The following is a 13,415-nucleotide window of genomic DNA, read 5'->3' as shown; positions in this document are numbered from 1 at the left end:
TGCTCAAAGAAATCAGAGAAGACAAAAACAAATGTAAAAACATCCCATGCTCATGGATAGGAAGAATCAATATCATTAAAATGCCCATACTACCCAAAACAATTTAGATTCAGTGCTATTTTTATCAAACTACCAATGACATTCTTCACAGAACTAGAAAAATCTACTTTAAAATTCATATGGAACCAAAAAAGAGGCCAAATAGCCAAGGCAATCCTAGGTAAAGAGAACAAAGCCAGCAGCATCACATTACCTGACTTTGAACTATACCATAAGGCTACAGTCACTAAAACAGCATGGTACTGGTACAAAAACAAGCACATATACCAATGAAACAGAATAGTGAGCCCAGAAATAAGGGTGCACATCTACAACCATCTGATCTTCAACAAAACTCACAAAAATAAGCAATGGGGAAAAGAGTATCTATGCAATAAATGATGCTGGGTTAACTGGCTAGCCATAAGCAGAAGATTGAAGTGGGACCCCTTCCTTACCCCTTCCTTATACCATATACAACAATCAACTCAAGATGGATTAAAGACTTAAATATAAAACCCCAAACTATAAAAACCCTGGAAGAAAACCTAGGCAATACCATCCTGTACATAGGAACAGGCAAAGTTTTCATGGCAAAGATACCAAAAGCAATTGCAACAAAAGCAAAAATTGACAAATGGGATCTAATTAAATTTAAGAGTTTCTGCACAACAAAAGAAACTATCAACAGAGTAAACAGACAACCTACAGAATGGGAGAAAATATGTGTGAACTATGCATCTGACAAAGATCTAATATCCAACATCTACAAGGAACTTAACCAAATTTACAAGAGAAAAACAAGCAAGTCCATTAAAAAGTGGGCAGAGAGCATGAACAGACACTTCTCAAAAGAAGACATACATGCAGCCAACAAGTATATTAAAAAAACAAAAACAGCTCAATTCACTGCTCATTAGAATGATATTTTGGGCTGTGTTCCACTTGTTCTGTTTTTCTTTTTTTGGTTCCTTTTTTTCTGTTCTTTTTTGGGTTACTGCAGCATATTTTATTATTCTAGTACTTCATTTTCTTTTATCTGTAGTGTTTGGGGCACATCTCTTTTCATAGTTTTCTAGGAATATGTGTGTGTGTTTGTGTGTGTGTGTGTGACTTATCATAGTCTTTCAACATCTTACCACTCTAAGTAGCATGTAGAAATTTTTTTTTTGTTTTGTTTTGTTTTGTTTTTTGAGATGGAGTTTTGCTCTTGTTGCCCAGGCTGGAGTGCAATGGCACGATCTTGGCTCACTGCAACCTTTGCCTACCTGGTTCTAGTGATTCTCCTGCCTCAGCCTCTCAAGTAACTGAGATTACAGGTACCTGCCATTATGCCCAGATAATTTTTGTATTTTTAGTAGAGACAGGGTTTCACCATGTTGGCTTGGCTGGTCTGAAACTCCTGACCTCAGATGGTCTGCCCACTTTGGCCTCCCAAAGTGCTGGGATTACAGGCGTGAGCCACCACACCCAGCCACATCCAGAAATCTTATTATTTTATAAGCCTCTCTACCTGTCCTCTTTGTTATATAGTTGTCTTAAATATTCCTTTATATACTTTGAGAAACCCACCAGTGTTGTAATTTTCTTTCAGCCACCAAACATAAAGAACTCAAAAGGAAAATATTCTCTCATAATTACCCAAATACTTACTCTTTCTATTGCTCTTTCTTCATTATGGTTGTTCTAAGTTTCCTGTTATTATTTCCTATCCTTCTGTTTCTAAAACTGCCTTTATTCATTCTTTTAGAGCAAGCCTGCGGATAACAAATGTTCTTAGATTTCCTTCATCTGAGAATGCTTTGTATTTCACCTTAACTCTTGAAGGATATTTTTGATAGATTTAAGATTTTGAATTTACAGTTCTTTTGTTACAGCATTTCAAAAATGTAACCATTTACTTCCAGTCTTTATGGGTTTTGATGAGAAATCTGCTATCATTCGAAAAAATCTGCTGCTGTTCTCCTAGTCAAAATATTATTACTCCTATGTTAGGCATCATTTCTTTCTGGCTGCTTTCGAGAATTTATTTTTTTTTTTTTGTCTTCAGTTTTCAGAAATTTGATTATGATGTATCTCAGCCAGAATTTCTTTTGGTTTGGACTGACATTGGTTCACTCAGTTTCTTGAATCTGTATGTTTATGACTTTCCCCCAATTTGTGAAGCTTCTGCTCGTATTTCTTCAAAACTTCTTTTTAGTTTTGTACTCTTCTCCTTTTTTTCTGGGACTCTGAGGATGCGTATATTAGATATTTTACTCCCCCTCTCCCTGCCTTCCTTTGTACTGCCAGAGTATCCAAGATGGTTCATTTGTTAATTTCTTTTTTCTGTTCATCAGATTTTAAAATTGGTATTACTCAGGTTTCAAGTTTATAGTTTATTTCCTATTTCATCTTGTTCTGCTATTGAGCTCATCTAGTATGGTTTTTGGTTATTCCATTTTTTAGTTCTAAAGTGATAGCCTTTTAATGATAGCTGCTTTAAAATATTTGGAATTAATCATCATCTATATCATCTTAGTGTTGGCATATGTTAATTGTATTTTTTCACTGAAATTGAAATTTTCCTAGTTCTGAATATGACAAGTAGTTTTAAATGGTATCCTGTACCTTTTACATATTATTTTATGATACCCTTCTTCCTATTTTTTACTTCCTGTTAGATGACATATACGTATCTTTGCTTATTTTTGTGAGCTGCAGTTCAAATGTCAGTTTAGTTTTCAAAGCCTTTCCAATGTGCTTCTGGTCTGCCCCACTTATGTGTTATCCCGAAGCCAATCTAAAACCTGGGAGTTATTTTATACCACTGCTGAGTTCTTAAAGTGTTTGCTGTTTTGATTTTGGTCAGCTTCTTGCATTGTCTGTTCAGGGATCTGTCCAGGACTTCATATGCAGATTATAAAAATTCTTCCCTCTAACACTCTCAGTAATCCTCCTTCAGCTCTCTAATTGAGAAGACATGGTATTCTGGCTCATGATTGCATCATGGGGATGGAGGAGAGGGTCTGTCCACAATCTGTTGGCTGCAGCACCCAGTTGCAGCCGGTGCGGGTTGGGGGTGAAGAGGTACTATCTCATTACTGAAGGGCAAGGATGTAATACAGTTTCTGCTGAGAACCTGTATCTGGGAACAGGGGCCTCTCTCACTATTGCAGGGCAAGGATAAAAGGGCTCTTACCACAATCCCCACAGGTATTGAGAGAGTGCTGCTTTGTTTTTCAGGCTGTGGTTGGTGGACAGAGCTCTCTCTGCTCACAATCTGGGAAGCTGCAGTGCTCCGTGGGGAGAGGAAGGAGTCTCTCTTTTTATCCTGTTTTCCTGGAGCAGGCAAGTACAATCAAAATGTTTTTGTTCTGTTGGCTGTCCTTTTCTGATCCTTTAGCTAGAGACAGCAGGCTTTCCTTGGGACTTTTTTTTTTTTTTTTTTTAGTATGTGTCTGTTGATGTTTCTGGGTTGTGGGTCTCTTTAGTGCCCATGCTGGGGTATAGAGAGGGCAAAACAAACAAACAAAAAAAACCCAGGGGCCAGCCACAGTGCCTCACACCTGTAATCACAGTACTTTGGGAGGCCGAGGTGGGCAGATTACCTGAGGTTGGGAGTTCCAGACCAGTCTGACCAACATGGAGAAACTCCATCTCTTCTAAAAATACAAAATTAGCTGGTCATTGTGGCACATGCCTGTAATCCCAGCTACTCGGGAGGCTGAGGCAGGAAAATTGCCGTAACCCAGGAGGCGGAGGTTGCAGTGAGCCAAGATCATGCCATTGCACTCCAGGCCTGGACAAGAGTGAAATTCCGATTCGAAAAAAAAAAAAAAAAAGAAAGGATCTCACTCCCACTCACTCCCAGGGGTTTTCTCTTGAAGTTCCTATCCAGTCCACTTTATTTTCTTTCTCTTGTAAGGTCTTCTATTAGTTGCTTTTTGAATTTTGTCTAGAGTTTTAAAATTGCAATTAGTAGAGAAAATAAAGTGGAGTGCGCATACCCAACTTGTCTGGAACCAGCCATAGTTTATTTACTGTTCGCTTAATGTTTTGTTTCCTCACCAGTTTATTTTCCCCAATGCCTTATATAAAGTACCTAATTTGTTATTATTACAATGATTAAACAAAATTAATTACAGGTAACTCTGGATTGTGAAATTGTTTGAGGTCTAGATAGTATACATGCAGTTGCTCAGTAACTTTGGAGAGCCTGAATCCATGAAGAGAGTTGTAAATTTGGCACCCAGTTACATAAAAGAGCAGGTGCATTTAGGTTTTGAAAAGCACTAGATTGACATAAATTAAAAGCACCTAAAGTACGCTTCATCTAAATTTAAAGCATGAAGAAAGGTATAAATGATTATTTTTTCTACACCAAATAAAATGAGCTTAACTGATTACTATTTTGGGTTGACAATCATTATGTTATAGCATGTGAAGTCAGTAGTTCTCCACCGTAAAACTGATCTCTCTTTTTACTTTCTTGATGAACTCTTAAAGGACATCTGTTGCAGGAAGTCAGGGACCCTGAATGGAGGGACCAGCTGGAACCAAGGCAGAAGAACAAAAATTGTGAAGACTTCATGGACATTTATCAGTTCCCAAAATTAATACTTTTATAATTTCTTATACCTGTCTTTACTGCAATCTCTGAACATAAATTGTGAAGATTTCATGGACATTTATCACTTCCCCAATCAATACTCTTATAATTTCTTATGCCTGTCTTTACTTTAATCTCTTAATCATGTTATCTTCATAAGCTGAAAATGTACATCACCTCAGGACCGCTATGGTACAAATGGATTGTAAAACATGTGTGTTTGAACAATATGAAATCAGTGCACCCTGAAAAAGAACAGAATAACAGCAATTTTCAACGAACAAGGAAAGATAACCATAAGATCTGACTGCCTGCAGGGTCAGGCAGAATAAAGTCATATTTTTCTTCTTGCAGGGAGCCTATAAATGGACATGCGAGTAAGAGAAATATCGCTGAATTCTTTTCCCAGCAAGGAATATTAATAATTGAAACCCTGGGGAAGGAATGCATTCCCAGAGGTAGGTCTATAGACGGCTGCTCTGTGAGTGTCTGTCTTATGCGGTTGAGATAAGGACTGAAATATGCCCTGGTCTCCTGCAGTACCCTCAGGCTTACCAGGATCAGGAAATTCCAGCCTGGTAAATTCTAGTCAGACCAGTTGTCTGCTCTCAAACCCTGCTTCCTGTAAAGATGTTTATCAAGACAATGCGTGTACAGTGGGACACAGACCCTCATTAGTAATTCTAATTTTGCCTTGCATTGTGATCTTTATTGCCCTTTGAAGCATGTGATCCTTGTGACCTACTCCCTGTTCGTACACCCCCTCCCCTTTTAAAATCCCTAATAAAAACTTGCTGGTTTCACAGCTCAAGGTTGCCATCATGGTCCTATCAATATGTGATGACACCCCTGGAGGCCCAGCTATAAAATTTCTCTCTTTGTACTCTTTCTCTTTATTTCTCAGACTGGCCGACACTTAGGGAAAGTAGAAAGAACCTATGTTGAAATATTGGGGGCTGGTTCCCCCAGTAGACATCAATATTTTTTATGGTATTAGATCAATATATGCATTACTGGAAAACATTCAGTTGTATCATTTTTATGTGAAACAGCTGCTTAGAATAATTTAAACTTGTTTGTAGTTTTTTATGTTGTGTCCTATATTACATTATTGTAATAATTGTTTGCTGATGTTCATATTTTTGCAGTTAGTCTGGAATATTTAGTTATTATTATTACTACATTTTTCTTTCTTGGCTGCTGCTAGTATATTGCTTCTTCAATGACTGCCCCATTCATTTTTTACACACATCAAAGAAAAACTGGCAGTAAAGAATAACTGCAATTAGTTGGTAACAGAAGAGGTTGACAGCTTTGTAACCATGCTTTATTAAGAACTGAATATCTGGCCGGGCACGGTGGCTCAAGCCTGTAATCCCAGCACTTTGGGAGGCCGAGACGGGCGGATCACGAGGTCAGGAGATCGAGACCATCCTGGCGAACACGGTGAAACCCCGTCTCTACTAAAATATACAAAAAACTAGCCAGGTGAGGTGGCGGGCGCCTGTAGTCCCAGCTACTTGGGAGACTGAGGCAGGAGAATGGCGTAAACCCGGGAGGCGGAGCGTGCAGTGAGCTGAGATCCGGCCACTGCACTCCAGGCTGGGCGACAGAGCGAGACTCCGTCTCAAAAAAAAAAAAAAAAAAAAAAGAATTGAATATCTTCAATCTATGAATCAAAACTCAGGTTTTCAATATTCAACAATTCTCTTAATACAAATACCTGAATGAAACATTTTCATGAGAGTTAACACATATATTTAAATTAAACTGTGTCCCTATGTTTCAGATAATGTACCATCTAAAGTGTTAATATACAGAGAATTTATAATTCACTTATGCACTTAAAAAACGTTTATCACGTATTTATTATATGACAGGTATTTTGCTAGGTCTTGAAGTCATAAAGATGAATGAAACATGTTTCCTATTATCAAGGAGTTCATACCCTATTGAGAAAAGATAAATATATGAACAGTTAACTCTACTAGTGTGTGTATATATATTTACACACACATACACATATATACACATAATAAGTGTATGTCTACATTTTATATGTATTATATAATGTATTCATGTATGTATGCATCTATCTATCATAAAAGCAGAATAATGTTACAAAGCCAGCAGGACTACAAACTATGTAGTTCATTGATGTACAATTATAACTACGTCAGACCTGCCTGCATTCAATAAATGTCTGTTAAATGTTTGCTGAATTAACATAGATAATTTTCACTTACTTTGCTTTCTTTCATCATTATACCCTTTATCACTGTGATCTCCAGATGTTACTTAAACTATTCAAGCTTTGGTTCATACTGTGTTAAACAGGCTTTATCAGACGGGCGGATCACGAGGGCAGGAGATCAAGACCATCCTGGCTAACACGGTGAAACCCCGTCTCTACGAAAAAATACAAAAAACTAGCGGGGCGCAGTGGCAGGCGCCTGTAGTCCCAGCTACTCGGGAGGCTGAGGCAGGAGAATGGCGTGAACCTGGGAGGCGGAGCTTGCAGTGAGCTGAGATCCGGCCACTGCACTCCAGCCTGGGCGACAGAGCAAGACTCCGTCTCAAAAAAAAAAAAAAAAAAAAAAAAGAAATAATTCTTCCTTTATATGTTGTTCTAAGGACAACAAATAAACACATGGGAAAGCATTTTGTAAACTGTAAGTTACTGCGTTAGGTAATGTAAAGAATTCTATCCTTGATTTTATGCTGTTGTATGAATAAAAAGACAAAAGCAAAATGTTATATTATTAAATCCATTTTTCATTTCTGCCTTCTCAGTGCTCTGTTCTAGAATGTAGCTCTTGAACCAGAATGTGAACTTATTGTGGGCAGGATACTTTGAGTCTTAGTATCTACCTTATTCAGTACTCCTTAAGTGCCCTGACTTTGTGCCTGATATAATAGGTGCTTAAAAAATGTTGTTGATGGACAACTTTGCTTTGTGCACATGTACCCTAGAACTTAAAGTATAATAATAATAAAAAAAAGAAGGTTGCATGATACTGCAAAATAAACAAACACCCCTGCCCCAGCCCTTCACTTCCCCCTAAAAACACTGTATGAGTGTTTTTAGGGGGAAGTAAACCTCCTCCTCCTTTAGCCAACCTCCTTCCCCCTAAAAACACTGTATGAGTTAGTAGCAGGATGAACAAGAAAGACAGCCAGTTGAAGTAAGAAATAAAATTAAAGAATCTGACAGGATATAAACTGATTATATTTAAAAAGTAAAAATGCTATTTTTACATATTTACTTTATTTCCTTTACCCTTCCACATTATTCTGCCAAAAAGGGGCTTAGTATTTTCTGTGCACCATTTTATTTGTGTGTATATGTACGTGTCTATAAATATTCATTGGTTAAAATCAGAAAATACAGATATGTACAAAGATGAAAACCACTCATAAGACTTATCTTTTAAATTGAGGATAAGAGTCCCTACCATTAGAGTGAAGAGGATTAAGTGAATTAATATTTGTAAATACTTAGAATAGTGCCTGATACATAGTAAGTCATTATATAAAATGTTTGTGTATTAAATAGAATAAAATCAAACAAGCAAATGATATCCACTATTAATATTACACATATACACATGCATAGCAAAGTCAGATTATTCCCTGAAGAATTTCACGGTGACAGTAAGCAAAAGAAATTCTTATATAAAGGGAGAGTTATTACGAGGAATTGGCTCACGTGATTATGGAGGCTGAGAAGTCCCACAGTCTGCCATTTGCAAGCTAGGAAATCAGTGTTGTAACTCAGTCAGAGTCCGAAGGCATGAGAACTAGTGGAGCTGAGGGTACAGATCTCAGTCCGAGGGATGTCCTAGCTTAAGCAGGCAGGCAGTCGGCAAATAGGGAGAATTCCTCCTTCCTCTGCTTTTTATTTGGTTCAAGCCCTCAACTGATTGCATAATGCAACACACACTGGGGAGGGCAATTCACTTTACTGAGTTTAGCTTTTCAAATGCTAATCTCATCTGGAAACACATTCACAGACACATCTCAAGATAATGTTTAATCTGGGCATCCTTTGGCCAGTCAAGTTGACACATCAAATTAACTATCATAATGAGTTTTGTTTGTGAGTTTTGCTTACTCTGGGTTTGTAGCTTTTAGCCATTTAAACTAGAGAGGTCCTTAGAAGTGAGTCTTTCTTTTACAATTAACATTAACTTAGTCTATTCTGGATTTAATTGATCATATTTTCCCTTTTAAATTTCTTTTCTCTTAGACACTGAGAAAAATCCCTCTTGTACCCTTGTGCTGAAGGTCATCAGAGGATATTTATTTAATGTGATAGATCTCCCTAGAGGTAGAGGTCTGAACTTGATACTTGATAACCTCTAGTTCCTTTCTTTTTAAAAAAAAAAAAAAAAAAACTGAAGAAACCCTAGTTTAATATTTATGTCTGTACCAAGAAAATGATTCAACATTTATTGAGAGCCAATTATTTGCCATACATACTACGTATTTTTATAATTAGAAATGATTTCAAACATCTAAAAAATTTTATATAGCCATAAAATGTGTTCTGTACTTTATTATTTTACTTAATCCCAACTACCAGTCTATGAGGTAGCTATTGTAGTCCCCATTTTTACAAATGGGTAATAAAATGGTTAAATAACTTACTAGGGATGAATGTTAGGGCTAGCATAAAACCTCAGTCTGCTTGACTCAGAATCCCATACTCTTTCATATAAAAACTAGCAAAATCACACTGGGAGATCATGTTGCTTTTTTTTAACCATCAATATGTCAGATCAAATCTGTCACCTGCATTTGCTTTGAGACAGTCTTATGGATAAAACAGAGACAGTGTCTTTCGTTACTCTTTTCAAGTTGTTTCAGAAATTCTCATTATTTTAAGTGTGCTCATATGTTGTGACAGCAGGTTCCTTTGTCAGCCATCCTGTTCAGAATAAATAATCTGTACTACGCCAGCATGATTTATTGCTGCTACTTCATTTCTTTATGTTTTGAGTAATTTTATCACAAAAGGACATAAAGTGTTTTAGACATGTGCAAATGCCTGAGTGACTAGAGCAGTTTCCCTGGCTGTTTAGCCAACTGCCTGTGGCTGGTGCTCCATTTGATAGCAGGGAAGAGAAGATAGGAGAGCACATAAGGTTATCAAATAAGGTAGATATACTGAATCACAGCACCCTTGTTAAACAGGTGGTGCTAATTGCAAATCCCTTTTCTTGAGGACTATTGAAAATGGAATTTGCATCTGTATGTATGAGATTGCTCAATCTATGACCTGGCTACAATCATAGTGTACAGTGGGTGGTTACTTTTTCTAAACCCAGATGGCATCTTAAAAATGTTACATATATTTAATTATTTTTAAAAGTGAAAAATAGAAACAGGAAAGATACAATTCCCCACAATCTTGACACTGTCACTGAAATACTAATAACATTTTTATGTGTTTTGCGTTTGTCTTTTTAAAATGTTATGCATTAAAAAAACACTTAGAGGTAATCTTCCAGATAGTATCTTCACATTTCTTCTGGACTCAAGGTTTATATGACTTATAGTGATGATGCTGAAAAATTTCAGAACATAATGTATGTGTCATTGTTTGTATTCATTTAATCAGACATAGATACCTTTCTAACACTAATTTGTTGCTCTACTTTAAATCATAAATTCTTATAATCCACTATAGCAAAAGTATTTTTTCTTCTTTCATAATTTACTTTTGTCTTCTCTTCCATAAAGGGTGATAACCTTATTCTTTGTGAATAATTTTTCTATTGTTAGAAATATACTTTTCTCTACAAATCTCTAGAAATTAATGATAATTTTTAAAAAAGATACTATGGCAAATCACAATATTTTTGGATTATTTTTATACACACAAGCATTAAATATATCATTTGGGAACCAATTATTTTTGGTTACACTGATAGTCCAGTAAATTAAGTTGCTGTACTCATATTCTATTATATAACTTAGGTACTTAGAAACAATAAGAGAGTTAATTTCAGTTTTATTTTTTCTACCGTACATATATGATCAAAATGTACATAGATGTCTCAAAAATACAACCATTTCTCCTACATCCATTTGTTCTGATGTTTGTGAATATTTACTATGTGCCAAGCATTGTTCAAAAATTTTGGGTCCCAGAGATAAATGTAAAAAGTAAAGTAGAGGCTCCTCTTCAAAGACTTTCCTCCCCATCTAATTAGGAATAAATAGTCACTTCTCTTAGAAGCAAAATTTATTCAAGGACCTGTGCTAACATTCTTAAATATCTGCTAGCCGTAATGAAAAAATCAATGAACTTTATGTTCTTAGCTCCCATAACTTAGCCTAAATATTTGCCCTGGCATGCTTATACTGGTACAAGCAAGCATTAGGTCATAGCCTATTCCTCTTCCTTATTTGAAGGTGTTTTTACCTTTCTCAGCATTCCACAAGTTACTTCCTCCTTCCTTTGTTCTCCTCTGCCTTTGCCTCTTTTAAACAGTTCTAAGTTGCTAACCAATCAGGACAAATACAGAATGTGAGGTTCCGTTCCAGCCAACAGAAACCAGACATAGCAGTAGGGTGGTCTTGACCCTGTCTCCTTTGTTCAGTGTACTCTCGTGGCAAAACTGCTGGCAGGTGTATCCTTTCTGCAGGAAGTAAAAATGGCCTTGCTGAGGAAATTAAATTTATGTTCAAGTGCTACTTCTTTACGGCAACAAGAAACAAGCATTTCTAACATAAGTAAGACATAATCCCTACTTTCAGGGGAATCACATAAAATTATTAGGACTTCATGTGTAATATTTATTTGACTATATTTTTCAATTTACTGTTTTATTATTTTTATTTAAATTTCATTTATTTAGTTTCAAATATAAAATACAGTCACATAGTTCAAAAATTACAAAAAGTATGCAGTGAAATTTTCCTTCCCACATAATTGTTCTATCTACCTATTCTTCTCCCTTAGGATAATATGTTCACAGTAAATACTTAAAGGAATATTTTTTTTAATTTTGAAAAGAAAATTTAGTTTTGAAAAGGGTGTTCTTATTTACTGAGTAACTGCTATATGCCAGGCACTTTCTATATATCTTATTTAATCCACTTAATATCCTTTATCTGGTATGATCACAATTTTATTAATTATAAACAGAAACTCAATGAAATAAAGTAAGTTCCTGATGATCACATAAATACCAAATAATGTAACTAAGAATAGCGACTAGGTCTGTCTAAATTCTCCTTTGCCCATTCTCTTTGCACTCTCTTACACAAAATTAATGTTTTGGAATTCCAGTTGTTTACATTAATTGGTTGCTGTCATTTTTCCCTCGGATGATGGATAAAAAACAGGTTTTCACCCCAAACTAATAATGATAAACTTGAGTAAGCAGTCATAGAAATTTGGGGATATATATGTTTTTAAATGATGTAGTCAACATTCAGTTTTTCATATTCATATAAAACAAGAATTAAAAGTAATTTGTGTTGAGTTTTCATTATGGGTTTATTGTCATATATATGTTTAACTTAGAAAAAAATTTAAGCTTGTATTCCCTGAGCAAATATCATCTAGCAGTGAAGGAACATCTTTGGTGTCAGATGAAAAACAATTTGACATTGAAAAGTTGCCACATACACAACCTGGATTGATTATTGTAACATTTATTGACTACTTTTAATATGGAAAATATTTCAGCTTTCATTGACAATCACTTTATTGACCAACAGTTTGACAAATGTTACCTTATTATTCATAAGTATAGTGGCTCATTCTCATAGGCAAGGGTGGTGACAGCTAGAGTTTAGGAGCAATAGTTTCTAAAACACTAGTCTGTACGTTATAGGTAAAATGCAAAAATAAGTCCATTTATAGGTGTACATAAATGATAAAATATTTGATATTATACAGAAAATTATGTGTTTGTTTCATAGAAATGTTCATATTCTCCCTTTGAGTATTTCCAGCTATGTACATGTATCTTGTAGCAGAAAAATACATAGCCTTTTCTAGGAACTGTTATAAAAGTAGAGAAGCCAAAATGCAGATTAAAGGGAGAATCCTGTGGACAAGCAGTAGTAGTGGTAGCTTTGAGTACTGATGGTAGAGGTGAAGGAAGCGAGAAAGTGGTTGGTCTTTGTCATGTGTTATTTCATTTAGGTTTACATTTACAGAGAGAGTAGAAGTCTTTCTCTAAGTGATCTGTTTTCTTCTCCTGCCTCCTTTTTGTAGTTCTGATTTATTTTACTGCTCTTTCTTTTCTTCCCCACTGTTTACTACCCTTGAATGCAGAAGATTTTTTTCTGCTGCTTAAAAGTTTGATCTTGATTTTGTTCTTAGAATATTTTTCCTTAATTCAGACCCAAATATTGGGGATTTCCCCAATATTCCAAACATTTATTTGCATATCTTTACTTCTTAAATATGTTAATATCTACATAATTTCTCTAATAAGATAAATATTTAAATATATTTTCATGATTCTTTGATGTACAACTACTCTCCCTCAACCACAATGTTGATATCATCTAGAATTTTAGCTTGGTTTTTAAAAAATACAACTTTGCTTTTTTTTTCCAAAATAGGCAGTTTTTACAAAACAGACAATAATAAATTTTACTAAGATACTTTTCTAAGATACTCTTACTTCATATATTTCTTGCCATATCTCTTGGTTTTGGTTCTCTTGTTACTTAAGAGCGTTTCCTCTTTTCAAGTACTCACTGTTTTCCACATTGGTTTTGTTTTTTGTTTTGTTTTGTTTTGTTTTTTTCCAGCAAA

General features: G+C 35.4%; 1 pseudogene; it reads left to right on the top strand.

Annotated features, from left to right (window-relative positions):
* Positions 1 to 3,027: 3,027 nt before the first annotated feature.
* LOC117079060 overlaps positions 3,028 to 13,415 on the top strand; it is a 72,006-nt pseudogene continuing 61,618 nt past the window's right edge.

This window comes from Trachypithecus francoisi, unplaced genomic scaffold (genome assembly GCF_009764315.1).
Source record: "Trachypithecus francoisi isolate TF-2019V2 unplaced genomic scaffold, Tfra_2.0 Lachesis_group7, whole genome shotgun sequence".
In the NCBI taxonomy this organism is placed as follows: Eukaryota; Metazoa; Chordata; class Mammalia; order Primates; family Cercopithecidae; genus Trachypithecus; species Trachypithecus francoisi.
Note: the sequence above shows the minus strand (reverse complement) of the source record. Positions and strands in the feature narration are given on the sequence as shown.